Genomic DNA, 25,056 nt, shown 5'->3' with positions numbered 1-25,056 from the left:
TAGTCATTCCTTTGACCAACTCTGTGCTTCAACCATAACATGGGAGTACATGATTCAGGCTGTGTTGGCAACCAAGCCCACTTACAGAATCCAGTGGAATGAGAGAGAGATGGATTCCAAGAGTTATTGGGGAGAACTCTTCATCACTGCAACCATGCACCTAAACAAAGGTTTTTCTACCAAGAACCTAGGGAAACCCCATCCCATCTCCCCAAACTTACAGATATGTCGCTAAGCTATTTTTAGCTTATAAGTCCTTTAAAGCTGAGATTTAAACCTAGGCCTGCTTAACTCAGTCTGTGCTAAAGGCTAGGCTATTTTCATTTTATTTTGTTCAAAATCCTCAGGTCATAGGGAAGGATAGTGATGAGGAGGATAATAAAGAGGCAGAATATGCGGGGTTGTTTCAAATTCCTAACCCTGACCATTCAGCCTTTGTACATACTGTTTCTTCTTCATAGAAAACACTTCTTCTTTCTACCTAGTAAGCTGTGTACAGGACAACCTGGAGATGAAAGAGAGGCAGATAGACTAACAAGGGAGTAGTTTTAGTAATTCTATTATATAATTCAAACCTCTTCATAATGCAATTTATATTCCCCACTGATTAATGTGAATTAATAAGGTTTCATAATTATATTTATAACCAGATTCTTTCTACATAATTATTGTTTATACTTGAATAAATTGCTTAGGAAGGCCACCTCCTCATCCAAATTGAATGTAATGTTTCATTTCCTATTTCCTTTATGAGGGTACATGATTATTTTGGGAAAAGCATTGGTTTGAGAATTGAACTCCACGTCTTGCTCTATCTCCTCTGGAAGACCTAGATCTCTTTTAATTTTTTTAAACATATTCATAAGTCTTACCAATCTGTGGGAAGGGCTCTTAGTGGATCCTCTCAAGTATTAAGGACCTCAGGCAAACATGTATGCAGTCTTTATATTTTAAAATTCAAGTATTCCAAAGCCCTCATGTATTGTCCACTATTAACACAAAAGCTGCAGAATTCAGGAATTATCTTAACAGTATCGGATAGCTGTATAAACATGTTGTGATCTAATTTATACATTCTCCATGTAGAAAACTTCTCCTCAGGTTAGCAAAGCAAATTAAATTTCTCCTTAATTTCCACCTGAGAAGAGAAAGCTGGGGTGTGTGAGGGACAGGGTATATTTTAAGGTAAATAAGAAAGGCCTAATGCCTCAAGGATAGATTTTCTACTATATGTCGGAGGGAAGTTTAAATTATGTGTTAGGGTTTGGTGCGCCTTCCTGTCAATTTGGGAAGTTAACCTTTCCAGGACAGTCTCTACTAGAAATTAAGGCTTTCTTTTCAAAAAGATTTTTGCCTGCTCCTTTTCAGAGAGATTGCAAGACAGTTTTAACTCACTGAAGAACATTTCCTACCTTTCGATTATCCAGTACAGCTGTAGTACAGTTCCTTTTATTCTTCTTCCTTTTCTTTTCTTTTTTGTTTTTTTCTTCCCCTTTCTTTTCATAGACTGGAAGGTATTCAAAAATAAAGGTGTTCAAAAATGGAAGTATACATACATGAAGACTAAGGACAGTTCCATGTACCCAGGTCTCTAGGCAGTTTTCCTCCTGGCCTTTTCCTCTCGGCATTCTACCCTTGTCAGGGGGAAAAAAAAAAAAAAGATTATAGACTCCCACTTTAAGTGCCTTACTTCCCTGAGAATTTTGATTCTTGTATTCAAGACCTATATGGAGTTTGGTTTAGATAGATTTTATGACACTGGAATTGTTGAAAAGCAATAAATTACTACTGTAATTTGTTTCTGTTTATTTCAAATATTAGTGATCTCTGTTTTTAACTTGTTTGGGAAAGAAGGAGCTATGAACTTTTCTCAGCCTTTGATGCAGGACTCCAGCTAAACTAGCAAAAGATGCTGTCTCAAAGAAACTAAACATTTTTTTCTTTAGCAATTTAACTTCCTATTCCTTCAAAATGTATCACTATAAACTTCTTACAAACAGGAACTGTTTCTTCTCTTGGTATCCTACAGATTGCTTTATATAAAGGTGCAGCATGGCTAATAAAACCTTTTGACTATTTTGAAGTGGTAAGTGTCATTATAATAATGATGATGATAAATAGCAGTTAACATTTACAAAGCCAATCTGTGGTGCCAGACACTGTTGTAAGCATTTTACATAGAGTTGCTCAATGTAAAACCACTTTTATCCAGTTGTCTTTATTTTTTTGGCAAAACTCTTTAAGAATCTGTGTGCTATAGTGAATTCCACAATTCAGCCTTCATCTCCCCAACAAGAATAGCTAGAATTCCACTGTCATCCCATTTTCATTTTGATTCCAAGAAACTGTCACTTTTTAGATCCATGCTTGTCCGTAAGGTTTGACCTAAATACACAGTAGGTTGCTGGTCTGCTTATCTTAGCACATAAGGCAATAAACAAAGCCAAAGTAACTTTGTACTTAGTGTAAACTCTTGATTACCTTCACTGAAGTTAAGAGATACAATAAACATAATTCATTTGAAGTCTTTCCTACCTTTTATTATTTTTCAGAAAAATATCAGGACCAGCTTCCTCAGCAAATGTAGGGAGATACAGATCTTCCTGGACTTATGATGAGGTTACATGCCAATAAACCTATTGTAAGTTGAAAATATTGTAAATAAAAAATGCATTTAATACCTCTAACCTACCTTAAACGGGCTCAGAACGCTTATCTTAGCCTACAGTTGGACAAAATCATCTAGCACAAGTCTATTTTATAATAAAATGTTGCATATCTCATGCAGTTAATTGAATACTGAAAGTGAGAAATAGACTGCAGGTACAGAATGATTTTAAGTGTAGGGGTTGTTTACCCTCGTGATCACATGGCTGATGAAGCTGCAGCTCACTGTCCCTGCACAGCATCATGAGAAAGGATCATACTGCATACATATCACTAGTCGTGGAAAAGATCAAAATTCAAAGTATTGTTTCTACTGAATGTATCGCTTTTACACCATGTAAAGTCAAAAAAGTGTAAGTCGAACCATCCTAAGTTGGGGACCATCTGTATATGAAACTTCCTTGTAATAAAGAGTAATGGATTGTTCCATTTAGAAATATAACAAAGTAACAATAGTTTTTTCCCCCCCAAAATTTCTGTTTTTAAAAGCCATTTAGGGGCACCTGGGTGGCTCAGTTGGCTGACCATCTGCCTTTGGCTCAGATCATGATCCCAGTGTCCTGGGATCTAGGCCCACTTTGGGCTCCCTGCTAAGTGGGGAGTCTGCTTCTCCCTCCCCCTGCTCTTTCTCTCTCCCCCTCTCTCTCTAATAAATAAATAAATAAATAAATAAATAAATAAATAAATAAAAATAAAAAGCCATTTAGTAAGGGTACCTGGGTGGCTCAGTCTGTTAAGCCTCCAACTCTTGATTTTTGGCTCAGGTCATGGTCTTGGGGGTCATGCGATCGGCCCCTGTGTCAGGCTCTGTACTGGGCGTGGAGCCTGCTTAAGATTCTCCCTCTCTATCTTCCCCTTCTCCCCCCTCCAAAATAAATAAATAGCCATTTAGTCTCATGCAATTATGAAATTTCACTGTTAAGCAGTGAGTGAAAGGTTGATAAAACTGCCACTAGACAAGCTTGGGACCTGACTTATTAAAAATAGAGTTACTGCATTTTCTTCTAGACCATAAGAGGTGTTTTTGCCAATGAGTGGTAATTCTTTCACAGATTTGGGGGATGGAGGATAATCTGGCTTTATTACTTAGGAATTTTTAAAGGACTAGCCTAGAACCACTTATAAAAATGCTGTTCTATCAACCAAAGCTCTTTTCTTGGCAATGTCACAATTCTGCCATTTCTGAAGATTTACAGATATTGACCATTTACAGCCTTAAAGTTTGCTGCAGTCTGGGCACATAACACCACAAGGCTTTAGTGTAAGTTTAAGACATTGATTCATTTTACTTAATTCATTTATTCTTTCATTCCATGTTTATGAATGCCTACTATATGTAATAAGATTTTGATAACTAAATTCTATTTTTAGATTGTTAATTCCTGTACATGGAACAAAATTTTTAAGGTTCAAGGAATATACAGTGAAAAGGAAATCTTGCACCCCTGTTACCCAGTCATTCATCACACCTCCTCAGAGTAAGCCAATAATAATAGTAACATTTTGTTATTTTGTATCCTGCATATATTCTACATATATAAAAATACACACTTTTTAAATATGTAATGGTATACGGCATATACTATTCTGTCCCTCTTTTTTCTTTTTTTTTTTTTTCCTGTCCCTCTTTTTTCACTTAACAGGTTCTAAGCGTTATTGTTCTTTTGGTACATTAGATTAATTTCAGTATCATAGGGCGCCTGTGTGGCTCAGATGGTTAAGCGTCTGCCTTCAGCTCAGGTCATGATCCCAGGGTCTTGGGATCGAGTCCCGCATCAGGCTCTCTGCTTCTTGGGAGCCTGCTTCTCCCTCTGCCTCTCTCTCGCTCATGAATAAATAAATAAAATCTTAAAAAAAAAAAAAAAATTTCAGTATCATAACCAAGACATTTCAATATTAAATTGTTAAAAAACAGGATGCCCCAGAAGACCTTAAAGTGATATCCTTAAAGTCAATAAGGACAGTGTTTATAACAAATCAAAAAGTTATCACAAAGCTTTGTCTTTTCTAAAAAAACAAATTCTAAAAACAGTTATACACATGAAACAACCCAAAACAGAAATTTAAAAAGAATGATATATATTGAGAAAAGAATAGATAACAGGCTCAGAAAAAGGTAAAGGGACAGTAAGTTATGTGAAGATGTGCTTTGTTATTCTGTACATGGGCAGTGAGTTATAATTTGTTCTTTTGAATGATCAACTATCAACAATAACCTGCTCAGCCAGTAAGTCAGAGCCCAGCAAGGGGTTTCTGTGTCTTTCCAGTGTCTCTAGCTTAGTATTTCTTCTAAAGGCTTTAAAGAGCACCACATTTGTTAAGGTCACTGAAGGCTACTGTTTTGTGTTTTTTTTTTAAAGTTCTGGTGAAGGTAGCCACTTCCAAGGTGTTTGCCTGTTTATTTACCTAGCTAGTCCCCCCACAGAATGTGATGAATTATAAGTACATACCTGAATTTAAATCTTTTGCTGCCATAATTTTGATACATATTTTGTAATATGTTGTACATTTAAAATCAAATACCTGCAGGGTCGCCTGGGTGGCTCAGTCAATAAGCATCTGCCTTTGGCTCAGGTCATGATCCCAGGGTCCTGGGATCGAGCCCCGCATTGGGCTCCCTGCTCGGCCGGGAGCCTGCTTCTCCCTCTCCCACTCCCCCTGCTTGTGTTCCCTCTCTCGCTGTGTCTCTCTCTGTCAAATAAATAAATAAAATCTTTAAAATAAATAAAATAAAATAAAATACCTGCAATGCACTAACTTTCTGCCAGTTTATCCAATATTGGCCTACCAGTGTTTAAGATTTATTAATGTTCAATGCATAAAATTAATGAAGTCTTAGTATTTTATTCAAAATACTTCATTATTAAAATGTTGTTGGAAAAGGTGCTCCAGAATAGAGCCCTAAAATGACTGATAGGCTTGAGATTTAAAAAGCAAAATGAAATCATAAAGTGATTTGTGCATAGGCCAGAGGAAAACGGTAAAAAAAAAAAAAAAAAAAAGATATGAATTGAAGTTTTGGTCTGGGACCATAATTAGGGCGATTATTATCTCCAAAAACAACTTTGAGGGGCGCCTGGGTGGCTCGGTCGTTGGGCATCTGGCTTCGGCTCAGGTCATGATCCCAGGGTCCTGGGATCGAGCCTCTCACATCGGGCTCCCTGCTCTGCCGGGAGCCTGCTTCTCCCTCTCCCACTCCCCCTGCTTGTGTTCCCTCTCTCGCTGTGTCTCTTTCTGTCAAATAAATGAATAAAATCTTAAAAAAAAACAGAAACAAAAACAACTTTGAATCTCCCTGAATCTGCAGGGCAACATAAAAAATAATGAGGAATTTGAGGTGTCTTCAAAAAAAAAAAGTGAACAAGTAGAAAAATGAACAAAGAAATGGAGTAGACAACCAAAAAAAAAAAAAAGAAATGCAAATGACCAAAACAAAACAAAAATATTCAGTAATAATCAAATATGGATATTGACAATCAGATATGGATATTGAATTGTAAAGCCTACGACCTCAAGGGTTTTTCTGTAAATTATAAAACCTGTTTTATAACCTCCAGGGTATCTGGAGCACGCATAAATTACTAGGAGGAATATCTCTAGTTATAAAAAATTGTTCTTAGGAAATAACCACTTACCCTTGTAAAAATTTGTTCACTACAATATTATTTATCACACAGATTATAAATAACCTAGATGTCTAACAATAGATGAGTTAAATTGTAGTATTTAATAGTGGATTGCAAATGCAGCATGAAAAAGTATTATGCTTTAGAAGAATGTGAGGAGGGGCGCCTGGGTGGCTCAGACGGGCGTCTGCCTTCGGCTCAGGTCATGATCCCGGAGTCCTGGGATCGAGTCCCACATCGGGCTCCCTGCTCCTTGGGAGCCTGCTTCTCCCTCTGCTTCTCTCTCTCTCTGTCTCTCATGAATAAATAAATAAAATCTTTAAAAAAAAAAAAAAAGAATGTGAGGAAATCTTTATGGTGTATTATTAGGTAAAGAATTCAGGTTTCAAAACACTAAGTACAACGTGATCACAATTTTATTTTTTAAATAAATATGCATAAAAATATGGGCACTGAAGTAATAGAAGATTATAACTCAATAGTGGGGTTGTAGAGTGGTATTTATTTTCTTTATATCTTTATTTAGATATATTTTATAATTTTTAAGTGGTGCCATGACTACTTGGAGGAAAAAAAGGGCAGGCATTCTATATAGAGAGCTTTTTATTTTAAGCATCTGTGGTAAGTGATTTAAAAAAAAAACTGGAAAAAATTGAGCATTCCGTATACAACAAGGATGGCAAAGGGGAGAGTTTGCTTGTCAGATGAAATCACAGAAAATTCAAACTGGAGGATGTTTTAGAAATAATTTAACTCAACTCCCTCTATTTTACAGATGAAAAAGTTAAGTCCAAACGTAACCAAGGCCACAAAGACAGTGTTTAGAATCCAAATAATACTTGGATTTTCTTATTCCTAAGATCCTTATCATATCTTTCTTCCTTTCTACTTATGTATTATAATGCCATAATTGGCAACTAAAAGTTTGAAAAAAGAAATGGAAAAACTTTAGGATAAGGAGAAAAAAATTTAGGATAAAGGATATCTCAAATAACGTGGTAACATAGCTTTGCTTCCTATTTTTGAATTAGCATTTGCCAAGAAAAAAAGAATACACACATACTTTGTACTTGTCTTCAGAATAGCCCATTTGAAGTAAAACCTCTAAATACAACTTCAGGATGGTGACTTAAATATCCCTCTTTCTTACATTCTTCCTTTCTCCCAGCCAGTGTTATTAACCTCAAGGCCACAGACTGATTACAAGAAGTAAAAATTAAAGGGCGCCTGAGTGGCTCAGTTGGTTAAGCGACTGCCTTCGGCTCAGGTCATGGTCCTGGAGTCCCGGGATCGAGTCCCACGTCAGGCTCCCTGCTCGGCGGGGAGTCTGCTTCTCCCTCTGACCCTCTTCCCTCTCATGCTCTCTCTCATTCTCTCTCTCTCAAATAAATAAATAAAATCTTTAAAAAAAAAAAAGTAAAAATCAACTGTTTCCACAGGACCTACTAAAATCTGAGTTATCAATGGCTGATACTGAAATGTTTATGCAACTGTAATCAACAAACAATGTGTTTGTCAAAGAATGTAGTACACACATATTCGAAAAGGAACATCATGTACATATCTGTTCATACATTTATACATCCAACCAATATTTATTGAGTACCTATCATGAGACAGACACTGCTATACTTGGGTATAAAGTGGTACTTGAAACAGACCCCAAACCTGACCTTGGAGCATACAGTCTAGTGTATAATAGTCTCCCACTAAATTACATATTATAAGGCAGCAATCAAGTCTGATTCAGTAGAATGAATATAGATTTTCTTTGAATATAGACTAAATGAATGAATTTCCCAGGAGTTACTTTGCCCTAAAGTAAGAAATTGTTTATTATTACTTCAGATTTGTACTTGGCAGTTGAGGAATAATGTGGACTAAGGAACCCTGATAAAACCTCACTACTAACTTTAGCATGCTTCTTCCCAAGCCAACCTGTCTTTCAAATCACCCCAAATTGGGCCTAATGTCTGGTTATGAAAAGATTTCTGACAAAAAGTCATGTAAATGTGGCCACCCAGTGATAAAACAAGCAGCCGCAGTGCTCAGAGACTGCTGTCATTTAGATTAGAACAAATTATTGTTATTATTGTAATTTTGTTCTTTATTTTATTTATTTTTTTTTAATTTTTTTAATTCTTATGTTAATCCCCATACATTACATCATTAGTTCTAGATGAAGTGTTCCATGATTCATTGTTTGTGCATAACACCCAGTGCTCCATGCAGAATGTGCCCTCCTCAATACCCACCACCAGGCTAACCCATCCTCCAACCCCCCTCCCCTCTAGAACCCTCAGTTTGTTTTTCAGAGTCTATCGTCTCTCATGGTTCGTCTACCCCTCCGATTTCCCCCGCTTCATTCTTCCCCTCCCGCTACCTTCTTCTTCTTCTTTTTTTTTTTCTTAACATATATTATATTATTGTAATTTTGTTCTTTAAAAAGAAAACCCTCTGACATTTATTTTACAGTGGTTTTCCTAGTTGCATGAGATATTTGGGAAAGTAATCTGAGAGATTATATGACCCAGCATTTTTAGAATAAGTAACAGATTTCAACACCAACACTTAACAGAAATCTCTAAAGTAAACTTTTTTTTTTTTTTAGATTTTTATTTATTTATTTGACAGAGAGAGAGATAGCGAGAGCAGGAACACAAGCAGGGGGAGTGGGAGAGGGAGAAGCAGGCTTCCTGCCGAGCAGGGAGCCCGATGTGGGACTCGATCCCAGCACCCTGGGATCATGACCTGAGCCGAAGGCAGACGCTTAACGGCTGAGCCACCCAGGCGCCCTAAAGTAATACATTTTTAAATGATCAGAATATCAGGAACTTTTAAATTTTTGGAGATTAATTGGTATGCAAACATACCATTTGCTGACATCTCAGTCACTTCAGGATCTGTGCTCTTGAATCAAAGAATCAAAGACCTATAAGAGCTTTCCTGTAAATAACAGATTTTTCTACCTCATTTTACCTGGGGAGGTAAACACAAAATGAAAGACAGAGACTGATTAGCTGTTCTGATCTACCTAATGGATAAAGTGGCACTTACCTGGTACTTCCAGGAGTTAGCCTTTACTGTGTCCTCCAAAGGAAGGAGAATGGATTGTCCTCTGGGCTGATATAAGCGGGAGAAGAGGCAGCTATAAGTGACCTTGTGTTCTGATATGGTCCTGGCATCTGGACAGAATCTTTTTGGTAGCCTGTGCTTTGTCACTCTCTAGCAAGTAGAGAGGCTGGGCACCATGAGATTCCAGGCCTCCTTAAGAGTAGGAGAAAGGGATCTCAATATTCTCAGCCTTTGGTTATCCATCTCAGATGAACTTTCGAGTCCAGTTAATGAGCAGGCATCATGCCAGGAAGAGATACATGAGCTTGGACCTCGAAGGGTATGTACTCTGAAGCTGAAATCATAAACCAGAACATCTGATTTGTGTCTCATACACAACGAGGGAGGGAGGGCTGTTGATGGAAATGTCACACGCAGCTGCTTTTAGCGCTTGGCTCTCACTGAGGAAGCTTCCCCCTCTGCCACTACACCCCACCCTCTTCCTGCGTGAAAGCCATTTAGGGCACTCTAGTTCTTATCCTGCGTGCTGTGAAACAGGCTGAAAATTTATATCTGTTACATCAGTCTGGTTCATGGCTGATTGCTGTACCTGATGGGCTATGGGAGTGGGCTCAGCTATGTTTGGGTCAGGAAAGAATCTGCCTTAGACAATTGTGTGCCATGCTCTGTAAAGAAAAGAATATGGCTTAGGGTCCAAATTAAGCTATTTGTTAAACATCATTCTTTGAACAAGTCACTTTCTTCTACCACTTCTCCACCTATATGATTAAGCATGTAATCCTATTGAGATTTCCTAGTGGGGTTGTGAAGACAAGCTATTCCCTCCATCTGGAATTCTTTCCCTTGCTTTTCCATGCCAAATCCTCCTTATCCCCAGCATTTAAATTCAAACATCAGTTTCTTTTTTTAATTATTTATTTTTAAAGATTTTATTTATTTGATAGAGAGCACAAGCAGGGGGAGTGGCAGGCAGAGGGAGAGGGAGAAGCAGGCTCCCCGCGGAGCAGGGAGCCCGATGTGGGGTTCGATCCCAGGACCCCGGGATCATGACCCGAGCCGAAGGCAGACGTTCAACCGACTGAGCCACTCAGGCGCCCGCAAACATCAGTTTCTTGAGATCTTCCCTGACCCTACTTTCTTACTGCTGAAAACCAAGAAGTTTCCCCGTTCAGTCCATAGTACCTGTTACTTCCCCTTTCACAACCTATGTCATGCTTATTATATAGTTCAGTGTCTAGCTTCCCTATTAGACTCTAAGTTCCACTGAGGTAGGACTCTGTCTTTTGCACCTGAATCTCCAGCACCAAGCATTGTGTGTGCACATATTTGGTGCTTAATAAACATTTGTTGAATAAATGATGAATTACATCTTATAATCACTTTGAAATTCCTTTGTGAAAACCAAATATTGAACTTTCTGTGCCCTCCTATCATGCAGGTAATGTTAAGAACAGGTGTTGAATTAGAGCCAAAAGGACGACTACTTATTATGCTTTCCCCATGCCTGACTGCTGCTTGCCTTCTCATATCACCACAATCTAAGTTCTTATCATCATGGCAAATTGTTCCCAACTCCCTAAGCGATCATTTCTAGGAAGATTGCAGTCTGTGTTCATTTTTTAAAATGAAACCAACCATCCAAACTGGCTTTTAGAGTCGAGTGTTGTATTTCCTTATATTTTAGTCAATTTAAAGAATCACTAAGCTCCCATAGAAAAGGTTTCATGTAATTTGTAATTACATTTGAGAATGAGTTTGCCAACTTCAAATAAATTCTTATCAAAACGTTGTCTTGTCAACACTAGGTGTTTCTGAAATGTTAACCTGAACTTGAATACTTTAATTCTTTTTGAAAACCTTTCAGATTCATAGTGGAAATGAGGAAAAACAGCTTCAGATGCCATTTATTAATTCACTGATTTATTTGTTCAGTAATTGTTAGTGAACACTGTAAGCCAGACACGATTCTAGATATTAGGGGGTATCAGTACATAAAACAGATTCTTGCCCTCAAGGAAATAATTATAGGACTACTGTGGTATGGACAGTACTCACCAAATATTCCATTGCTGCTCTGCATTTCCCAGCCTCCCTTCAGGTAGGTTGGGGTCCTGTGATTACTTCTGGCTAATGGCCTGTAAAAGAAGTGACTTGTATCATTTGCAGGCACCACTTTCAGACTGAACAAGTTATAAGCTGGTAAGCCTCCCCTAACCCTTTTTACCCTGTCACAGCAAGCTTGCAGGTTACATATTGCACATGGTACAGCTATAAGATGGGAGAACCCGAGTCCTGTTGGCTACTGAGTGAAGGGGTGGAACGACACACGACCTTCACCACCTGTCACCCTGTGCTAGATATGTGACATGCGTGAGATAGAAACTTTTGTTGGTTAAGCTACTAAGGATTCAGGGTTTGACTTCTGGGACAGCCAGCATTAACGCATCCTGACTAATACAACATGTATTATTTGTTTAACATCTTTTATATTTGTAGGCTGTTTGTAATAGTGATTTATTATTGTTAAAACCCTGACAATTCACTTTCCTTGCCAAAAGGGAGACATATTCAGTGTTTATCCTGAACTACTGTGTCCATTCTCATCAAAGCTGCTTTTTTTTTATAACGGTAGCACTAAGATGGAGATCAGCCTTGTAATTTTAGAGGGGAAAAATGGAGTTTAGGCTTATTCTAGAGGACTGAATTAGGATGAATCCTTATCCTGATGCTATAGCTGTTTGAGTAGCTTATTTCATCTGCCTTATTTTTCCCATAGATAAAACTGGGGCTAATATTCTGCTCCTGATATTATAAGGTTATTATGATGATGAAAATGAGTTAATATATAAACCATGAAGCGCTTATACAAATATAATATGACCATTCTCATTGAATCTAAGACACCACAGATTGTAGGGTACACCATTATTTTATATTCCACTGAGAAAGAAAATAAGGGTACAAGTTAATCTATGGCACAATACTTTCCTAACACTCAGCCCTCATTAAAGGGCTTATTTTGCTTTATTTATTTATTTATTTATTTATTAAAGATTTTATTTATTTATTTGACAGAGAGAGACACAACACAAGCAGGGGGAGTGGGAGAGGGAGAAGCAGGCTTCCCGCTGAGCAGGGAGCCCGATGCGGGACTCGATCCCAGGACACTGGGATCATGACCTGAGCCGAAGGCAGACGCCCAACGACTGAGCCACCCAGGCGCCCCGGCAATGCTTCTTAAATTTTTCTCTATAAGGGCAGAAAAAACTGAACATGTCCCCAGGAGCCCTTAAGTATGAAATTTCTTTGAAGTCTTTGAATTTTATCTTAGAAATTAGTGTGATTACATTCTCCATGTCATCGTTTGGTGCTCTAATATAAAAACAGTATTTTTTTATCCAAGTTTTCAAGTGAAATTGATAACCACTCCTTAAGTGAGTGCCATGTTATGTGACCACAGATTTATCTCTTGGCACACTGCAGCTTATCTCTAACAGTACAAATACTATTTGAAAAGCATAGATTAAAGGGGATAACTATTTGAATTTTCAAGAAGCAATAATCCACACTGATTTTTTTTTTTTTAGATTTTATTTATTTATTTGACAGAGAGAGACACAATGAGAGAGAGAACACAAGCAGGGGGAGTGGGAGAGGGAGAAGCAGGCTTCCCACTGAGCAGGGAGCCCGATGCGGGGCTCGATCCCAGGACCCTGGGATCATGACCTGAGCCGAAGGCAGACGCTTAACAACTGAGCCACCCGGGTGCCCCAATTTTGGTTTATTTAAACATTGCTTTTCTTTTTTATCATATATAAAAGCTTTGCATGAAAGGGAAATGATTCAGTTAAGGTAGTCCAAAATGTCTTCATATTCAGTCTGTCTTCTGAATCACTTTTCAACTCTGAAAAACTGATGAACTGTGTTTCTCGATACAGTATTACCCTCTGTGCCATCAAAAGCAGTGGCAGGGGCATTTGAGTGGCTCAGTCAGTTAAGTGTCTGACTCTTGGTTCCGGCTCAGGTCATGATCTCAGGGTGGTGAGATTTGGCCCCGGGGGGGGGGGGGGGGGGGGCTCTGCGCTCAGCGCAGAGTCTGCTTGAGATTCTCTCCCTCTGCCCTGCCCCCACTCATGCTCTAAATAAATACATACATAAATATATAAATAAAATAAAATTAACATAAAATCAGTGGCCATGCAGCAGTGCCGAGGCAGGGCTTCATTTTTTTCCTAAGATTTTCTTCCAACCTTCTGACATCGATTCTACAAATTTTTATGTCGACACTTTCTTGTTCTCATGGAAAGGTGTCAATGGAAGGTTTTCAGACAACACTTACGATTCATATGTCTTGTGCAAATGTTGCTTAAGTGATTGGCTGACTGAAATGTCCTTGGGTTTCAGTTGTCCAGTCATTCAACCAGGAGTAGCAACCAAGTTTGTAGGTAAGCAGAGAACAGCAATGACATCACAAGTATTAAGCAGTGGAAACAGCTGAAAAATGTCAATTGCTTCAATTTCAGAGATGTTAAGAAGTGAAAATATATGTATCTTGGAATAGGTAAAATAAAGTATTGGAGGGACGCCTGGGTGGCTCAGCCGTTAAGCGTCTGCCTTCGGCTCAGGTCGTGGTCCCAGGGTCCTGGAATCGAGCCCCGCATCGGGCTCCCTGCTCCGCGGGAAGCCTGCTTCTCCCTCTCCCACCCCCCCGTGCTTGTGTTCCCTCTCTCACTGTGTCTCTCTCTGTCAAATAAATAAATAAAATCTTGGGGAAAAAAAAAAGTATTGGACTTGTTTTTATTTCTTTTTACAAAGAAAGATATATCTTTATATCATATCTATATGTCTGATATCAGCTATGCAGGAGCTCACAGGTCATTCTTTGATCTCCATCTCATTGTTAGCACTCTGATCCAGGCCTTCACAATCTTCAGTCTAGCACAACGCAGTAAGAAGAGTCTGGGGTGCAGGGCAAACAGAACTAGCTTTGGGGTCTGAAGACCTGAGTCTGACTCTCAGCCGTGCAATTTTTCAGATGTGCCACTTTTACGGTCAAGGTACTGCTCTGGGGGCAGTAACTAATTCACAAGGTTTTAGGGGAGATTTAATATAAACAAAAGCACATTGTAAACAGAAATCCACATGCAAGGGAGGGAGTGCCAGGGACTGTGCTGGGTGCTTTGCATACATTATCTCATTCCATCTGATGTAGATGTTAAGGCATATGGTGTCTTGATGGTCACCTTGCTATCTAATCCATTTTATGCTGTATTAATAAAATACCCTTTTCATTGCCTCATACTTTAAAGCAGAAATCTTCTCAGGCTATTGTTTGGATCATAAACTAAGTTGGTGACCAAGAGCCCATTACAGAGCTGTAGCCTCTCACTTATTCTTGCCTTGTAGCCCAGGAATATTTGAAATAAGAGACCCCTGGGCTACCAGTGTACCATCTTCTCTGTGACTGGTGTCAAAACTAGCCCCCGAGGACCATGCAGAAAGTTTTTAATCAATGGTAAAAAGTCCAAAATGAATCTGAGATCCAGGATGTGGATTTAAACAGGCACTAGGCAATTTATACAGATTCAGGTGACAGTGCATCCAAAAAACATGGTCGTAGAAACCAGATGCCCCAGTGACAAGGAGATAGTTTGGGGGGCTGTAACTCTATTTTGGGGAGGGAAAGTTACCAGCAAGAATTCTAGTACTGAGGAATAGAGATAAAAGGCAGAAACCGCCCCAAAGCCCAATTACCTTTGAGACTGACTCTTTGAACTAATGACCCATTCTCTTCATGTTCTTCTAGCAAGAAGAATTGGGATGCTTGAATTGGAGCAAAGCTTAATCTAGAGGTTAGGGTTATAGATTATCAAGCTCAAAGGCTAGATAGAGGATATGAACGAAACACATTATTACACCAGCTATATGAAATGCTATCTTGGAATACTAATAGGTGGGGATAAGGTAGAGTTGGTAGCGGGGGATGGAGGAGGGTGGTTAAGCAATAAACTTTTTTATGTTTCAGATGTCCACAGGATAGAGAGCTTTGTGAAAGCCACAAAGGAGCAAAAACCAACAAAAATTAGGGGACTTCCAAGACCCATCTCAAGACTACCTTTTTTAGGACACCTTCTCCAACAGCAATGCTATAATGTTTAATCTGTAACACTCATATTGTTCTCTGACTAGTTTGGGTATGTACATGAATTCCCCTGAGGATTTTAAGTGTGAGATCAGTAATAGCATTAAAAAAATATTCTTCATGTACAATACCTAGCATAATGCTATGTAGTGCTAAGAAAACTTATTAATGTCATCCCTTCCTATTTGAATCTAATGGAGATTATATCTTGCTATAATGATTGCTATAAAGGTGAGAACCCAGATTATTTTTTGCCATTCAGCCCATGTTTTTCCACGAACCCAGCCACTCCAGAAAATCTATCTTATTTGCAGAACTATTGCAAAATCTGACACTCCACTTCACTGGAATGCCCTTGTAATTGCCAAATGTTGCCTTGCCTCATGGAAATTCTTGGCCAGAAACCTATGGATTGCCAGCCCTTGCAGCTGTTGACCCTAATTCTCCTATAACATCAAATCAAACAACATTTCTTAATGACCTACTGAGAACAGATACTGAGCTAGTTGTCATCGAAGGTATAAAGATATGATCAGTGCCCTCAAGTAGTTTATAGTATATATAAAAACAAACATGAACATTTAAATACCAGCTAAAGGCTATGTGACAGTAATGAGCAGTGGGAGGGATAGCAAAGGCAATGATGCAGGAAAAAAAAATAGCTAAGAATTCACTGCAAGATGAGGTATGATTTCTACCCCTTCTATCTAGAAAGCCAAGAACCCAGTGTAGGAACTCCTCATGTCCTGTTTCCTTTTGTGTCACTGTTTTGAAGTTCAATTTATGGAAAAGATATGGTGTCCTTATCCCCTACAAATCTTTTTTTTTTTTTTTTTTGAGAGAGAAAGAGAGCATGGGGGTGGGGGGTGGGAGAGGCAGAGGGAGAGAGAATCTTAAGCAGGCTCATGGAGCCTGATGCATAGCTCCATCTCACAACCTTGAGATCATGACCTGAGCCAAAATAAAGAGACACTTAACCAACTGAGCCACCCAGGCAGCTCTGTCCCCTACAAATCTTTTGTATACTGTGGGCCACCTCCTGGGTTTTAGATTCTTACCTCTTGACCTGAGGTTGCTCAGTGGCACCCTTGAGATTCCTGCCTTGGGAAAGCTTCACCTCCTCTCTGCTACTAATTCTGTATGTTAGAGCCTAGACTCTTTTTGTGTTTTTTTTTTCCTACATAAACTCTGTGCCCGACATGGGACTCAAACTCATGACCCTCAGATCAGGTCACATGCTGTACTGACTGAACCAGCCGAGTTCCCCTACTCTTGTTGGTTTGTTTTTAAGTTTTGTAGACCTGGGGACCTTGGGCTGGTACTAGGCCACAAAAATGTATTTATTCATGTTGCCACAGACTTACTCTCTTCTCCTAGGATGGTGGGCCACGATATATGATTTCTACTCATCCTCATCATGCTGCCTAGAATATAATCTTCCTGCAACAGTCTTTTCTTCTGAGATGAAGAGACTTTGTCAAAGGTAGTGCAACAGCCACTGTCCCTATTCCTTCACCTCATTTTCCCTGTTCCCTCTCTACCCTCTCTTCTTTGGCGACCTCATCTGTTTCTCTATGCGAATGAATGTTATCCCATTCCAAGTCTTCAATCAATGTGTTCTAAAAGGAGAGAAAGCCTAAGAGTATGAGTCAACTTTATTCCTGGTACTGAACCCTGTTTGTTCTCTTGTTAGTTGCCCTGAGGAACAGGAAAGAGAAGTTCAACTTCTATTTCTCTTGCTATTAAAGGGAAATGAATGGCGGTCAACCCACTTCATTAAATTAAAAGAGATCCCTTTAAAGGAAAGTGTTAACACGCTGAGCTCCTGTTACATACCCATAGAGCGTTACAAAATATTTGCTTTATGGTGCCCAACTGTAAAGTTCATCTTGGCATTGGCTTCTGAGGCCAAAACAGACTCAGACTACCCCAGCTGATCAATAGGCATATGGCTAGTGGCCTGGTAGGTGAAAATTCTCACCTTTAACTTTTCCAGGTGTGGAGAGTGTAACAGTGACCTTTTTTTTACAGTGATTTCTGTGTGCACCTATGTCTCCGTTATAATGTGGCCTTTTTTGAGGAGAGAATCCCTTCTCTCATTCATCTTTGCTCCCCTGCACATCATCAGGTGGTACATTGCACTTGCCAATGTTCAACAGATGCCTTTGAATCGATCAGTGGAGCAAGACTTGCTAAAGTGGTAACCTGTTGCCTGGCTTTGTGGAAGTCGTTCAGCTGTGTGTGCCAGCTCTGTAAGTATTAAAAATCACAACAACAACAACAATTATAATAGGAGTTACCTGTGGAAGCCATGAACAGCAATTCCCCCGACAGCCAGTGACAACAAGAGAAAGGGTAGGGAGTCATGCTGGGAGTCATCGAGAACCCAGCTAACGCAGAGCAAGGGAGCAGCTCTGAGGAATTACATGCAGAACAGAGCTGCTGGAAAACACCCACATTCAACAACAGCATCTCTGACTTTCACTACTCGGCAGATAGCGTCTGAGAGACCTTGCTCCATGCGTTACACAGTGAGTGAGGAAGGGGAGACTCTCTGTGGCCCCAGCCTGTAAACTTGAGAGATTCCCTGACATGAGGATTGCTGAGAGACTGAGCAGATGCAATAGGAATGCCTGCGTTCTTCCCTGACTGCCTATTTTGGCCATCTCCCTGCTTTTAGACTCTGCAGTGGAAGGGTCAGAGGCTTTAGCCAATCCAAAGATACAGGAGAAAGATGTGGAATCTACCTCAATGGGTAGGGCCAATTAAGACAAGAAAGGAGTGTTCAGAAAACAAAGTTGCAAGAATCTGGAGTCATAAAGGGGCCAAGTCTTGCTACTCAGTTAACCCCTAAACACTGATGGGAACTTCATTTTAATGTATGAATGTTGGGGAGAGGTGGCATATGGTAAGAAATCATGGTATCTTGAGTAAGTGGACTTGATTGTCTAGCCTCCCGGTTGGCCTTCAGTGAAGAGAATTAGTAACTGTATCTTGACTTCCCTGATCAGCCCTCCCCCTCTCTCCCAGCCTCATCTAGAGATCTTTTCAGGGAGAGGCTGTGGAGTCATGTGTCCAGGCACTAGGAACTCTGGGGCTCCCTGAGATTCTTTCCATCCTGTAGAAGGGAACTGGCAATGGTAGGCCCTGAAAGCCAAGGACTTCAGTTCTCGTACCTTCCTAGTAATGCTGGGAAAAATCCCTTCCTCCCCTCCCCCCCCCCGCCCCCAGGTGCTCTGTCTTTGCTTTGTGTCTGAAAATACGGAAACGCCTCACCTGCAGAAGGAGACGAGAGGAGGTTGTCCACACTGTTCTTTCCTTATGATCTGCTGTGCATGGCTGTCGCATGGCAAGTGTACACAATGAAGCATCCATTCCTTGCCTGCAGGTTCTGAAGGTACCCTGAGCCCAAAGGTTCTGGGGTAACTGCCCTGCTTTAAATCTCGGCTGCTGTAGCTGCTAGGGCTTCCAACCTCTTTGGTTCCAGCCATTCCATATTGTTATCAGCAGGAGACTCCCAGGCATTCTGGAAGGCTCTGCACGAGAGGAGCAACTGCCGCTGTTGCCGTAGCTGCCTGGACCTACAGCAAAGAGCCAAGAAAAAAATCATTTCACACCCTGTACACTGATTTCCCCCAGAGCTGGCATAGCCAGGCAGTCAACAGAGCCATGTAAATCTTCAACCAGCCTGTCTCCTTCAGTAGCTACAGAAACAGTGTTTGTTACCTTTCAGATTGTAGTAGGTGGGTGAAAATTGCTAGCAACAGTCTGTTTCTGAAGCTGGAGAGCCAACCAGCAAAAGTTTCTTTTTTTTTTTCTTAATATTTTTTATTTTTTTTAAGATTTTATTTATTTGACAGAGACAGTGAGAGAGGGAACACAAGCAGAGGAAGTGGGAGAGGGAGAAGCAGGCTTCCCGCTGAGCAGGGAGCCCCATGCGGGACTCTATCCCAGGACCCTGGGATCATGACCCAAGCCGAGGGCAGACGCTTAACAACTGAGCCACCCAGGTGCCCCCAGCAAAAGGTTCATAGAGGAGAAGGCAGCTTCCATCAGAGGGGTTTGTCTCTTATTGCTGCTCTGAGTCCTTTGTGGCCTCAGAGAGCAGACTTCCCCCGAAGAACCTGGAAGTCCAGCTGCCCTGTTAGATTTAAACCTGCAAATCAATGCATAATGCATCTAAGTATAGCTGTTCAGAATCTTAGTAAAAAGGAAGTATTCTGTAACCTGAAAAAAAGATTAACCTCAGTTCAAGAAAGAACATAGAGTCAGCACGGGTCGACCCTGAAAACTTAGGAAGAAAGAGGATCTATGAGGCAAATCCTGATGGTGTTTATCCAAGTGTTTTTAGGTGAGAGGTTACACTGGTCTGTTCGGTTTTGGAAGCAGGTAAATTGCTGCTTTGGAGTTGGATGGATTTTGTTCTATCAAACATTCACGCATGAAATAGACATCCTTATTTCTAGTTCCACGTTCCGTAAGCAACCTGCTCTTAGAATCAGATTTCCAAGAGTTGGTCACAGGACAAGAATGTTTTTATTTATTTATTTAATTTTATTTTTTATGTTTTAAGTAATCCTAACGCGGGGCTTCAACTCACTACCCTAAGATCAAGAGTTGCATGCTCTATTGACTGAGCCAGCCAGGCACCCCAGGGTATGAATGTTTTAGCCCTTAGCTATTATATTTCTTTCTATTTATATTCATGATTTTCATTATGAATACACTGGTGTTCTGGATTTGAATACCAGGCTCTGGGAGCGTGAGTGCTTTGGGAGAAGAATTTGCGATCTGTGTGTTAACAGATTGGATTTCTAAGCCTTTAGGGCTAAGGACCAGAACCTCACTCTGATGAAAGATAAGACCATACCATGGAGGACCTTTTGTGGTTCCTGGAAACGCCTTGACTAGCCAGTGATCAATATCTTTACTACTCAAACTGCCAAAGTTATCAGGGTTTTGTCTATATTCAGGGACTGGCAGGATAGAATTATGTTTGGGATCCTGGTCTGGAGTCAAACAGACTTGGTGTATATCCTTTCTTTCACTTCTAACTTAAGCAAATTGCATAATCTTTCTGTGCCTCAATTTTCTCATCTGTGATTTGGGCATTACAGAAGTGTCTACTTGATGGAATTGTTAGGAGACAATGAGACAGCATGTTAAGCACTTTATGTATACTAGGCCCTTATGTAATACCTAACATAAAATGTTGCTTAATAAATAGTAGTTACTCTTCTCTCTAGAGCTCTCACTAGATGCTAGGCACTGTGCTAAACATTAATATATTTGCCCAAAATAAAACAGTTGGCAAGTGGTAGATCCAGGCCAAACCTAATGTATATGACTACTCTGATGGTTTAACAAACACAGCAAAACTTGAGCTTCCAAAAAGTATTGTCTCCTTCAAAGGAATAAATTTGGAAGACTGTGTATTTATTCCTAAGCCTATTCAGGACTCCTCTCTTGAACTCATCCGGACAAATCTTTGTTCTTTTTTTTTTTTTTTTTTTTAGAGGCGAGGGGCACTGAGGGAGAGGGAGAGAGAGAATCTTAAGCAGGCTCCATGCCCAGCACAGAGCCCAGTGCATGGCTCAATTGTGAGATCATGACCTGAGCCGAAATCAAGAGTCAGATGCTTGACTGATGGAGCCACCCAGATGCCCCAAATCTTTGTTCTTTAAGAGAGGATTTGATCTTCCTTAATAACCAAAACTTACTCAGTGCCAAGCCCAGTAAGCAAAGTGGAGAATTACAGTGGGACATGCTATCTTTAGCCTAAAGATGTGGCTAAGAAATCAATTCCACAGAAGTAGCAAATACCTTTCTGTCACAAAGCATTTTCTATCACGGCTGACTTCACTTTCCTATCACATTGGTTTTGTATGGAATGAAGTAAGAAAATATGTATTGTTATTTGTAAATTAGGTTAGCTACAAATGGGCTAAATTATTGTAACTAGTTAGCAGATTAATACAAAATAAAGAAAGTTTGCCAGCGAAGGCCTTGTCTTTTTATTTTTATTATTTATTTATTTATTTTTTAAGATTTTATTTATTTATTTGAGAGAGAGAGAATGAGAGACAGAGAGCATGAGAGGGAGGAAGGTCAGAGGGAGAAGCAGACTCCCTGCTGAGCAGGGAGCCCGATGCGGGACTCGATCTCGGGACTCCAGGATCATGACCTGAGCCGAAGGCAGTCGCTTAACCAACTGAGCCACCCAGGCGCCCGGCCTTGTCTTTTTAACAGTTCTATCATTGACATGAAAATATGCTCATCAAACAAAGTTGAGAATGAGTGATTTTTTTAAAAGGAGGGCGATTGAAAATTTAACAGAGTTAAATGTAAGATCCTGTACTTAAAGCTAGAAAAAAATAACTGCATGTACAGAATATAAACAATATAGCCTAGAAGAAGTATGTCAGAAAAATGCTTGGGGAGCACCTGTCTGACTCAGTCAGAACAGCATGCGACTCTTGAATTGTGAGTTCAAGCCCCATGGTGGGTGTAGAGACCATTAAAATAAATAAATAAAAACTTAAAAAAAAATGCTTGGAAGTTTTAGTAGATATGAACTTAATCTAAGCTAGTGACTGCCAAGAAAAATACTAAGATATTTAGCTGAATTAAAGGAAGCATAGATTCTAGACAAAGGAAGTGATATATCCACTCTACTCTGCTAATTGGATTTCTAAAAGCTCCAACTTAAGAAGCTACAGTTTGAATCTGACCAAACTGAGCTGCATTCAGAAGAGAGTAATCATGGTAAAAGAATCTGAGAAATGTTGAATGGTTAGGAGATGTGTTGTTTGAAGATGAAAATATTGGGGCCATGAAAGAGTCCTTTAAATATTTAAAGTGCAATCATACGGGGAAAAGATTCAGTTCATCTCATATGGCAGCAATTGATGGGATAAGAAAAGTGGGTGGAAGCTTCACTGAGATAGATTTTTAGTTCAAAATGCAAAAGAAGTGTATAAAATTTTGACAAAAAACTAAAAATGAAATGAGGTTTTGGGAAAAAGTTTCCCCATCGCTTGAGGTGCTCCTGTAGAAACAGAAAGTGAACTAGTTCTTTCTCCCTAAGAAAGGACTTAAGCCTCTCTAAAAGGATAAAGATCCTATTTATAATCAGCACCATCATCCAAAAGCAACTTTAAAGCACCCTTATGTTTTGTGAAGCTAGAGCCACCAACTGTCCTGATTTTCCCAGGACTGAGGGGTTTCTTGGAGTGTGGGAGTTAGATTGCTAAAACTATAAAAAGTCCCATGCAAACCACAGCAAATTCATCACTGCAGAGCTGAAGAAGTTTGAGTTAAAGAATGTCCTTTAAGTCATGATGAAACACACATAGAATATACACAATCAAGCCTTCATTGAATCAACACATGAATTAATGAAAGCATTGTCATTTATTTTCCATATAAATAAATTTTCCAGGTATTTATTTATTTTTTTTAAAGATTTTAAAAAATTTTTATTTATTTATTTGACAAAGAGAGACACAATGAGAGAGGGAACACAGGCCGGGGGAGTGGGAGAGGGAGAAGCAGGCTTCCTGCCGAGCAGGGAGCCCGATGCGGGGCTTCCATCCCAGGACCCTGAGACCATGACCTGAGCCGAAAGCAGACGCTTAACAACTGAGCCACCCAGGCGCCCCAATTTTTTAAAAAGATTTTATTTATTTATTTGAGAGAGAGAGAGATTGAGAGAACGAGTGGGGGGAGGGGCAGAGGGAGAAGCAGACTCCCTGCGGAGCAGGGAGCCCGACTTGGGGCTCAATCCCTTGACCCTGGGGTCATGACCTGAGCCAAAGGTAGATGCTTAACCAACTGAGCCATCCAGGTGCCCCAAATTTTCCAGATATTTAAAGTTTACTCTTTAAATACCAAGAAATTTGTATGTATTGGATTTTAAATGTCTGAAAATATATTACATAGTTCCCTGTGCTGTTTATCAGACAATATGGAATGTAGATGTCTTTGTTTGAAAATATATTAGGGAAGAGTTGGGATTGGAATATAGAGCAGTAAAGCAAAATAGGTCCGACTTAAGTTTTGAAGTTTGACAGAGGTGGCTTTGAACTTGCCTCTGTCCACTGTAGCACATCAAGTTATTTAATCCATGTCTCAGTTTTCTCACCTGTAAATTGGGGATAATAGTTACCTACTACCTAGAATAGTGCCCAGTAGACCATAGTAAGCACTCAGTAAATGGTAGCCATTTTATCATCGTTGTTAATAACCCCAGAGTTATTTTCTGGACTAAACAGCTGTAGCAAGTTGCTCTGTCTTCTAGATTATCTGAATGGACTCTGCTGTCTGCTATCAGAATCTCTGGTTTGTGTACCTGATCTCTTTATTTTATACACAATTGAATGACTGTGTGAGGGCACTTATACTTCTGAAGGAACAAAATGCATGTACTCTTTGATGGCTATTTACTCACTGATATCTAGTCCCTGGACTGTATTCCAAATACTTGAGAGTTTTGGAAACGTTACCTACCTGTAAGTGTGGCATTGCAAAAATCAGTCAGTTAATCTGCTTACTTAACCAGCAGTTTGAAGTTTAAATGATTTTCTTTTTTTTTTTTAAAGATTTTATTTATTTATTTGACAGAGAGAGACACAGCGAGAGAGGGAACACAAGCAGGGGGAGCAGGAGAGGGAGAAGCAGGCTTCCCGCGGAGCAGGGAGCCTGATGTGGGGCTCGATCCCAGGACCCTGGGATCATGACCTGGGCCGAAGGCAGACGCTTAACCAACTGAGCCACCCAGGCGTCCCAGAGGGTAACATTCCTAAAGCACAAGAATGAGACTTTTTAGTCTGTAATTGCTTTTCCCTGGTAACTTTACCCTTGATCCTGTATGAAAAAGCAGTAGATAAACATGCGTGGGAGATTCACAAGGAGAAGGGTTGAAAACAAGAACATGGAGGCACACTTAATATGGCTGCACTGACATTCCCTATCCTCTCTCTCCTCCTTCTACCTGCAGATTTAACCATGCCAACACAGATCTGTGGGTCATCACTTAATCAACTGTACTCCTCCTTATAGGACTGGACTGAGATTACCCATTAAAGTTGTTCTCTTAAATCCATACCACTCCCCTTCAGGTGTGCCCTAGGAGGGAGGAAACGCTTCGGAAGAGTAGATAAAGTCAAGCACACTGGCATCATTCACATATCTGTCAGAAGATTGTGGAATCTTAAAAAATCTCTTGCGGGAGGCCAAAGTTAACCTGTTTGAAACTGACCACTGGGAGTTGGCCTTCTGTCTAAAGGTTTGGCTGTAAGTAAACAAACAACAAAAAAAATTAAAGACCTTGTTTTTGATCAGACTGTTCAAAGAAAGACTTTTGTAGGTAAAAGTTCACTAGGTTGAAACAATAGAAACATTTGAGAGTGGAATATTGCCGTCAGCCTGAGAGCAGAGGTCTTTGTTCACCTTTGCTGGCCTCTTTTGAGAGCGTGGATGCGATTTGCTTCACCTCTCAGAATATTTTGCATGTTCATTTTTGATATTTGGAGAGTCAGAAAATAC

The 25,056-nt window shown here is 39.9% G+C and overlaps 2 long non-coding RNA genes across 6 annotated transcripts in view; one reads left to right on the top strand and one right to left on the bottom strand.

Annotated features, from left to right (window-relative positions):
• Positions 1 to 21,503, top strand: part of LOC123858268 (uncharacterized) — a 30,267-nt gene extending 8,764 nt beyond the window's left edge. Inside the window, exons 1-4 of one of the 4 annotated variants that reach the window (XR_010410785.1) lie at positions 1,600 to 4,145; positions 16,888 to 16,993; positions 17,542 to 17,762; positions 18,742 to 21,503. This is a non-coding gene — a long non-coding RNA (uncharacterized LOC123858268). The other 3 variants (XR_010410787.1, XR_010410786.1, XR_010410784.1) reach the window with 3 other exon arrangements.
• On the bottom strand, positions 417 to 11,673 carry LOC123859249 (uncharacterized). Of its 2 annotated transcripts, XR_006794400.2 has the most exons (6): positions 11,593 to 11,673; positions 11,424 to 11,503; positions 9,351 to 9,416; positions 2,536 to 2,636; positions 1,413 to 1,634; positions 417 to 505 (listed from the first exon to the last, which is right to left on the bottom strand). It is a non-coding gene; the product is annotated as an uncharacterized LOC123859249 (long non-coding RNA). The 2 variants fall into 2 exon arrangements; XR_006794401.2 differs by lacking the exon at positions 9,351 to 9,416.
• Positions 21,504 to 25,056: the final 3,553 nt, after the last annotated feature.

The sequence above is a fragment of the Mirounga angustirostris genome, unplaced genomic scaffold (assembly GCF_029215605.1).
Source record: "Mirounga angustirostris isolate CCGP_5_RB_7025 unplaced genomic scaffold, mMirAng1.0.hap1 SCAF_4, whole genome shotgun sequence".
NCBI classification, from domain to species: domain Eukaryota; kingdom Metazoa; phylum Chordata; class Mammalia; order Carnivora; family Phocidae; genus Mirounga; species Mirounga angustirostris.
Note: the sequence above shows the minus strand (reverse complement) of the source record. Positions and strands in the feature narration are given on the sequence as shown.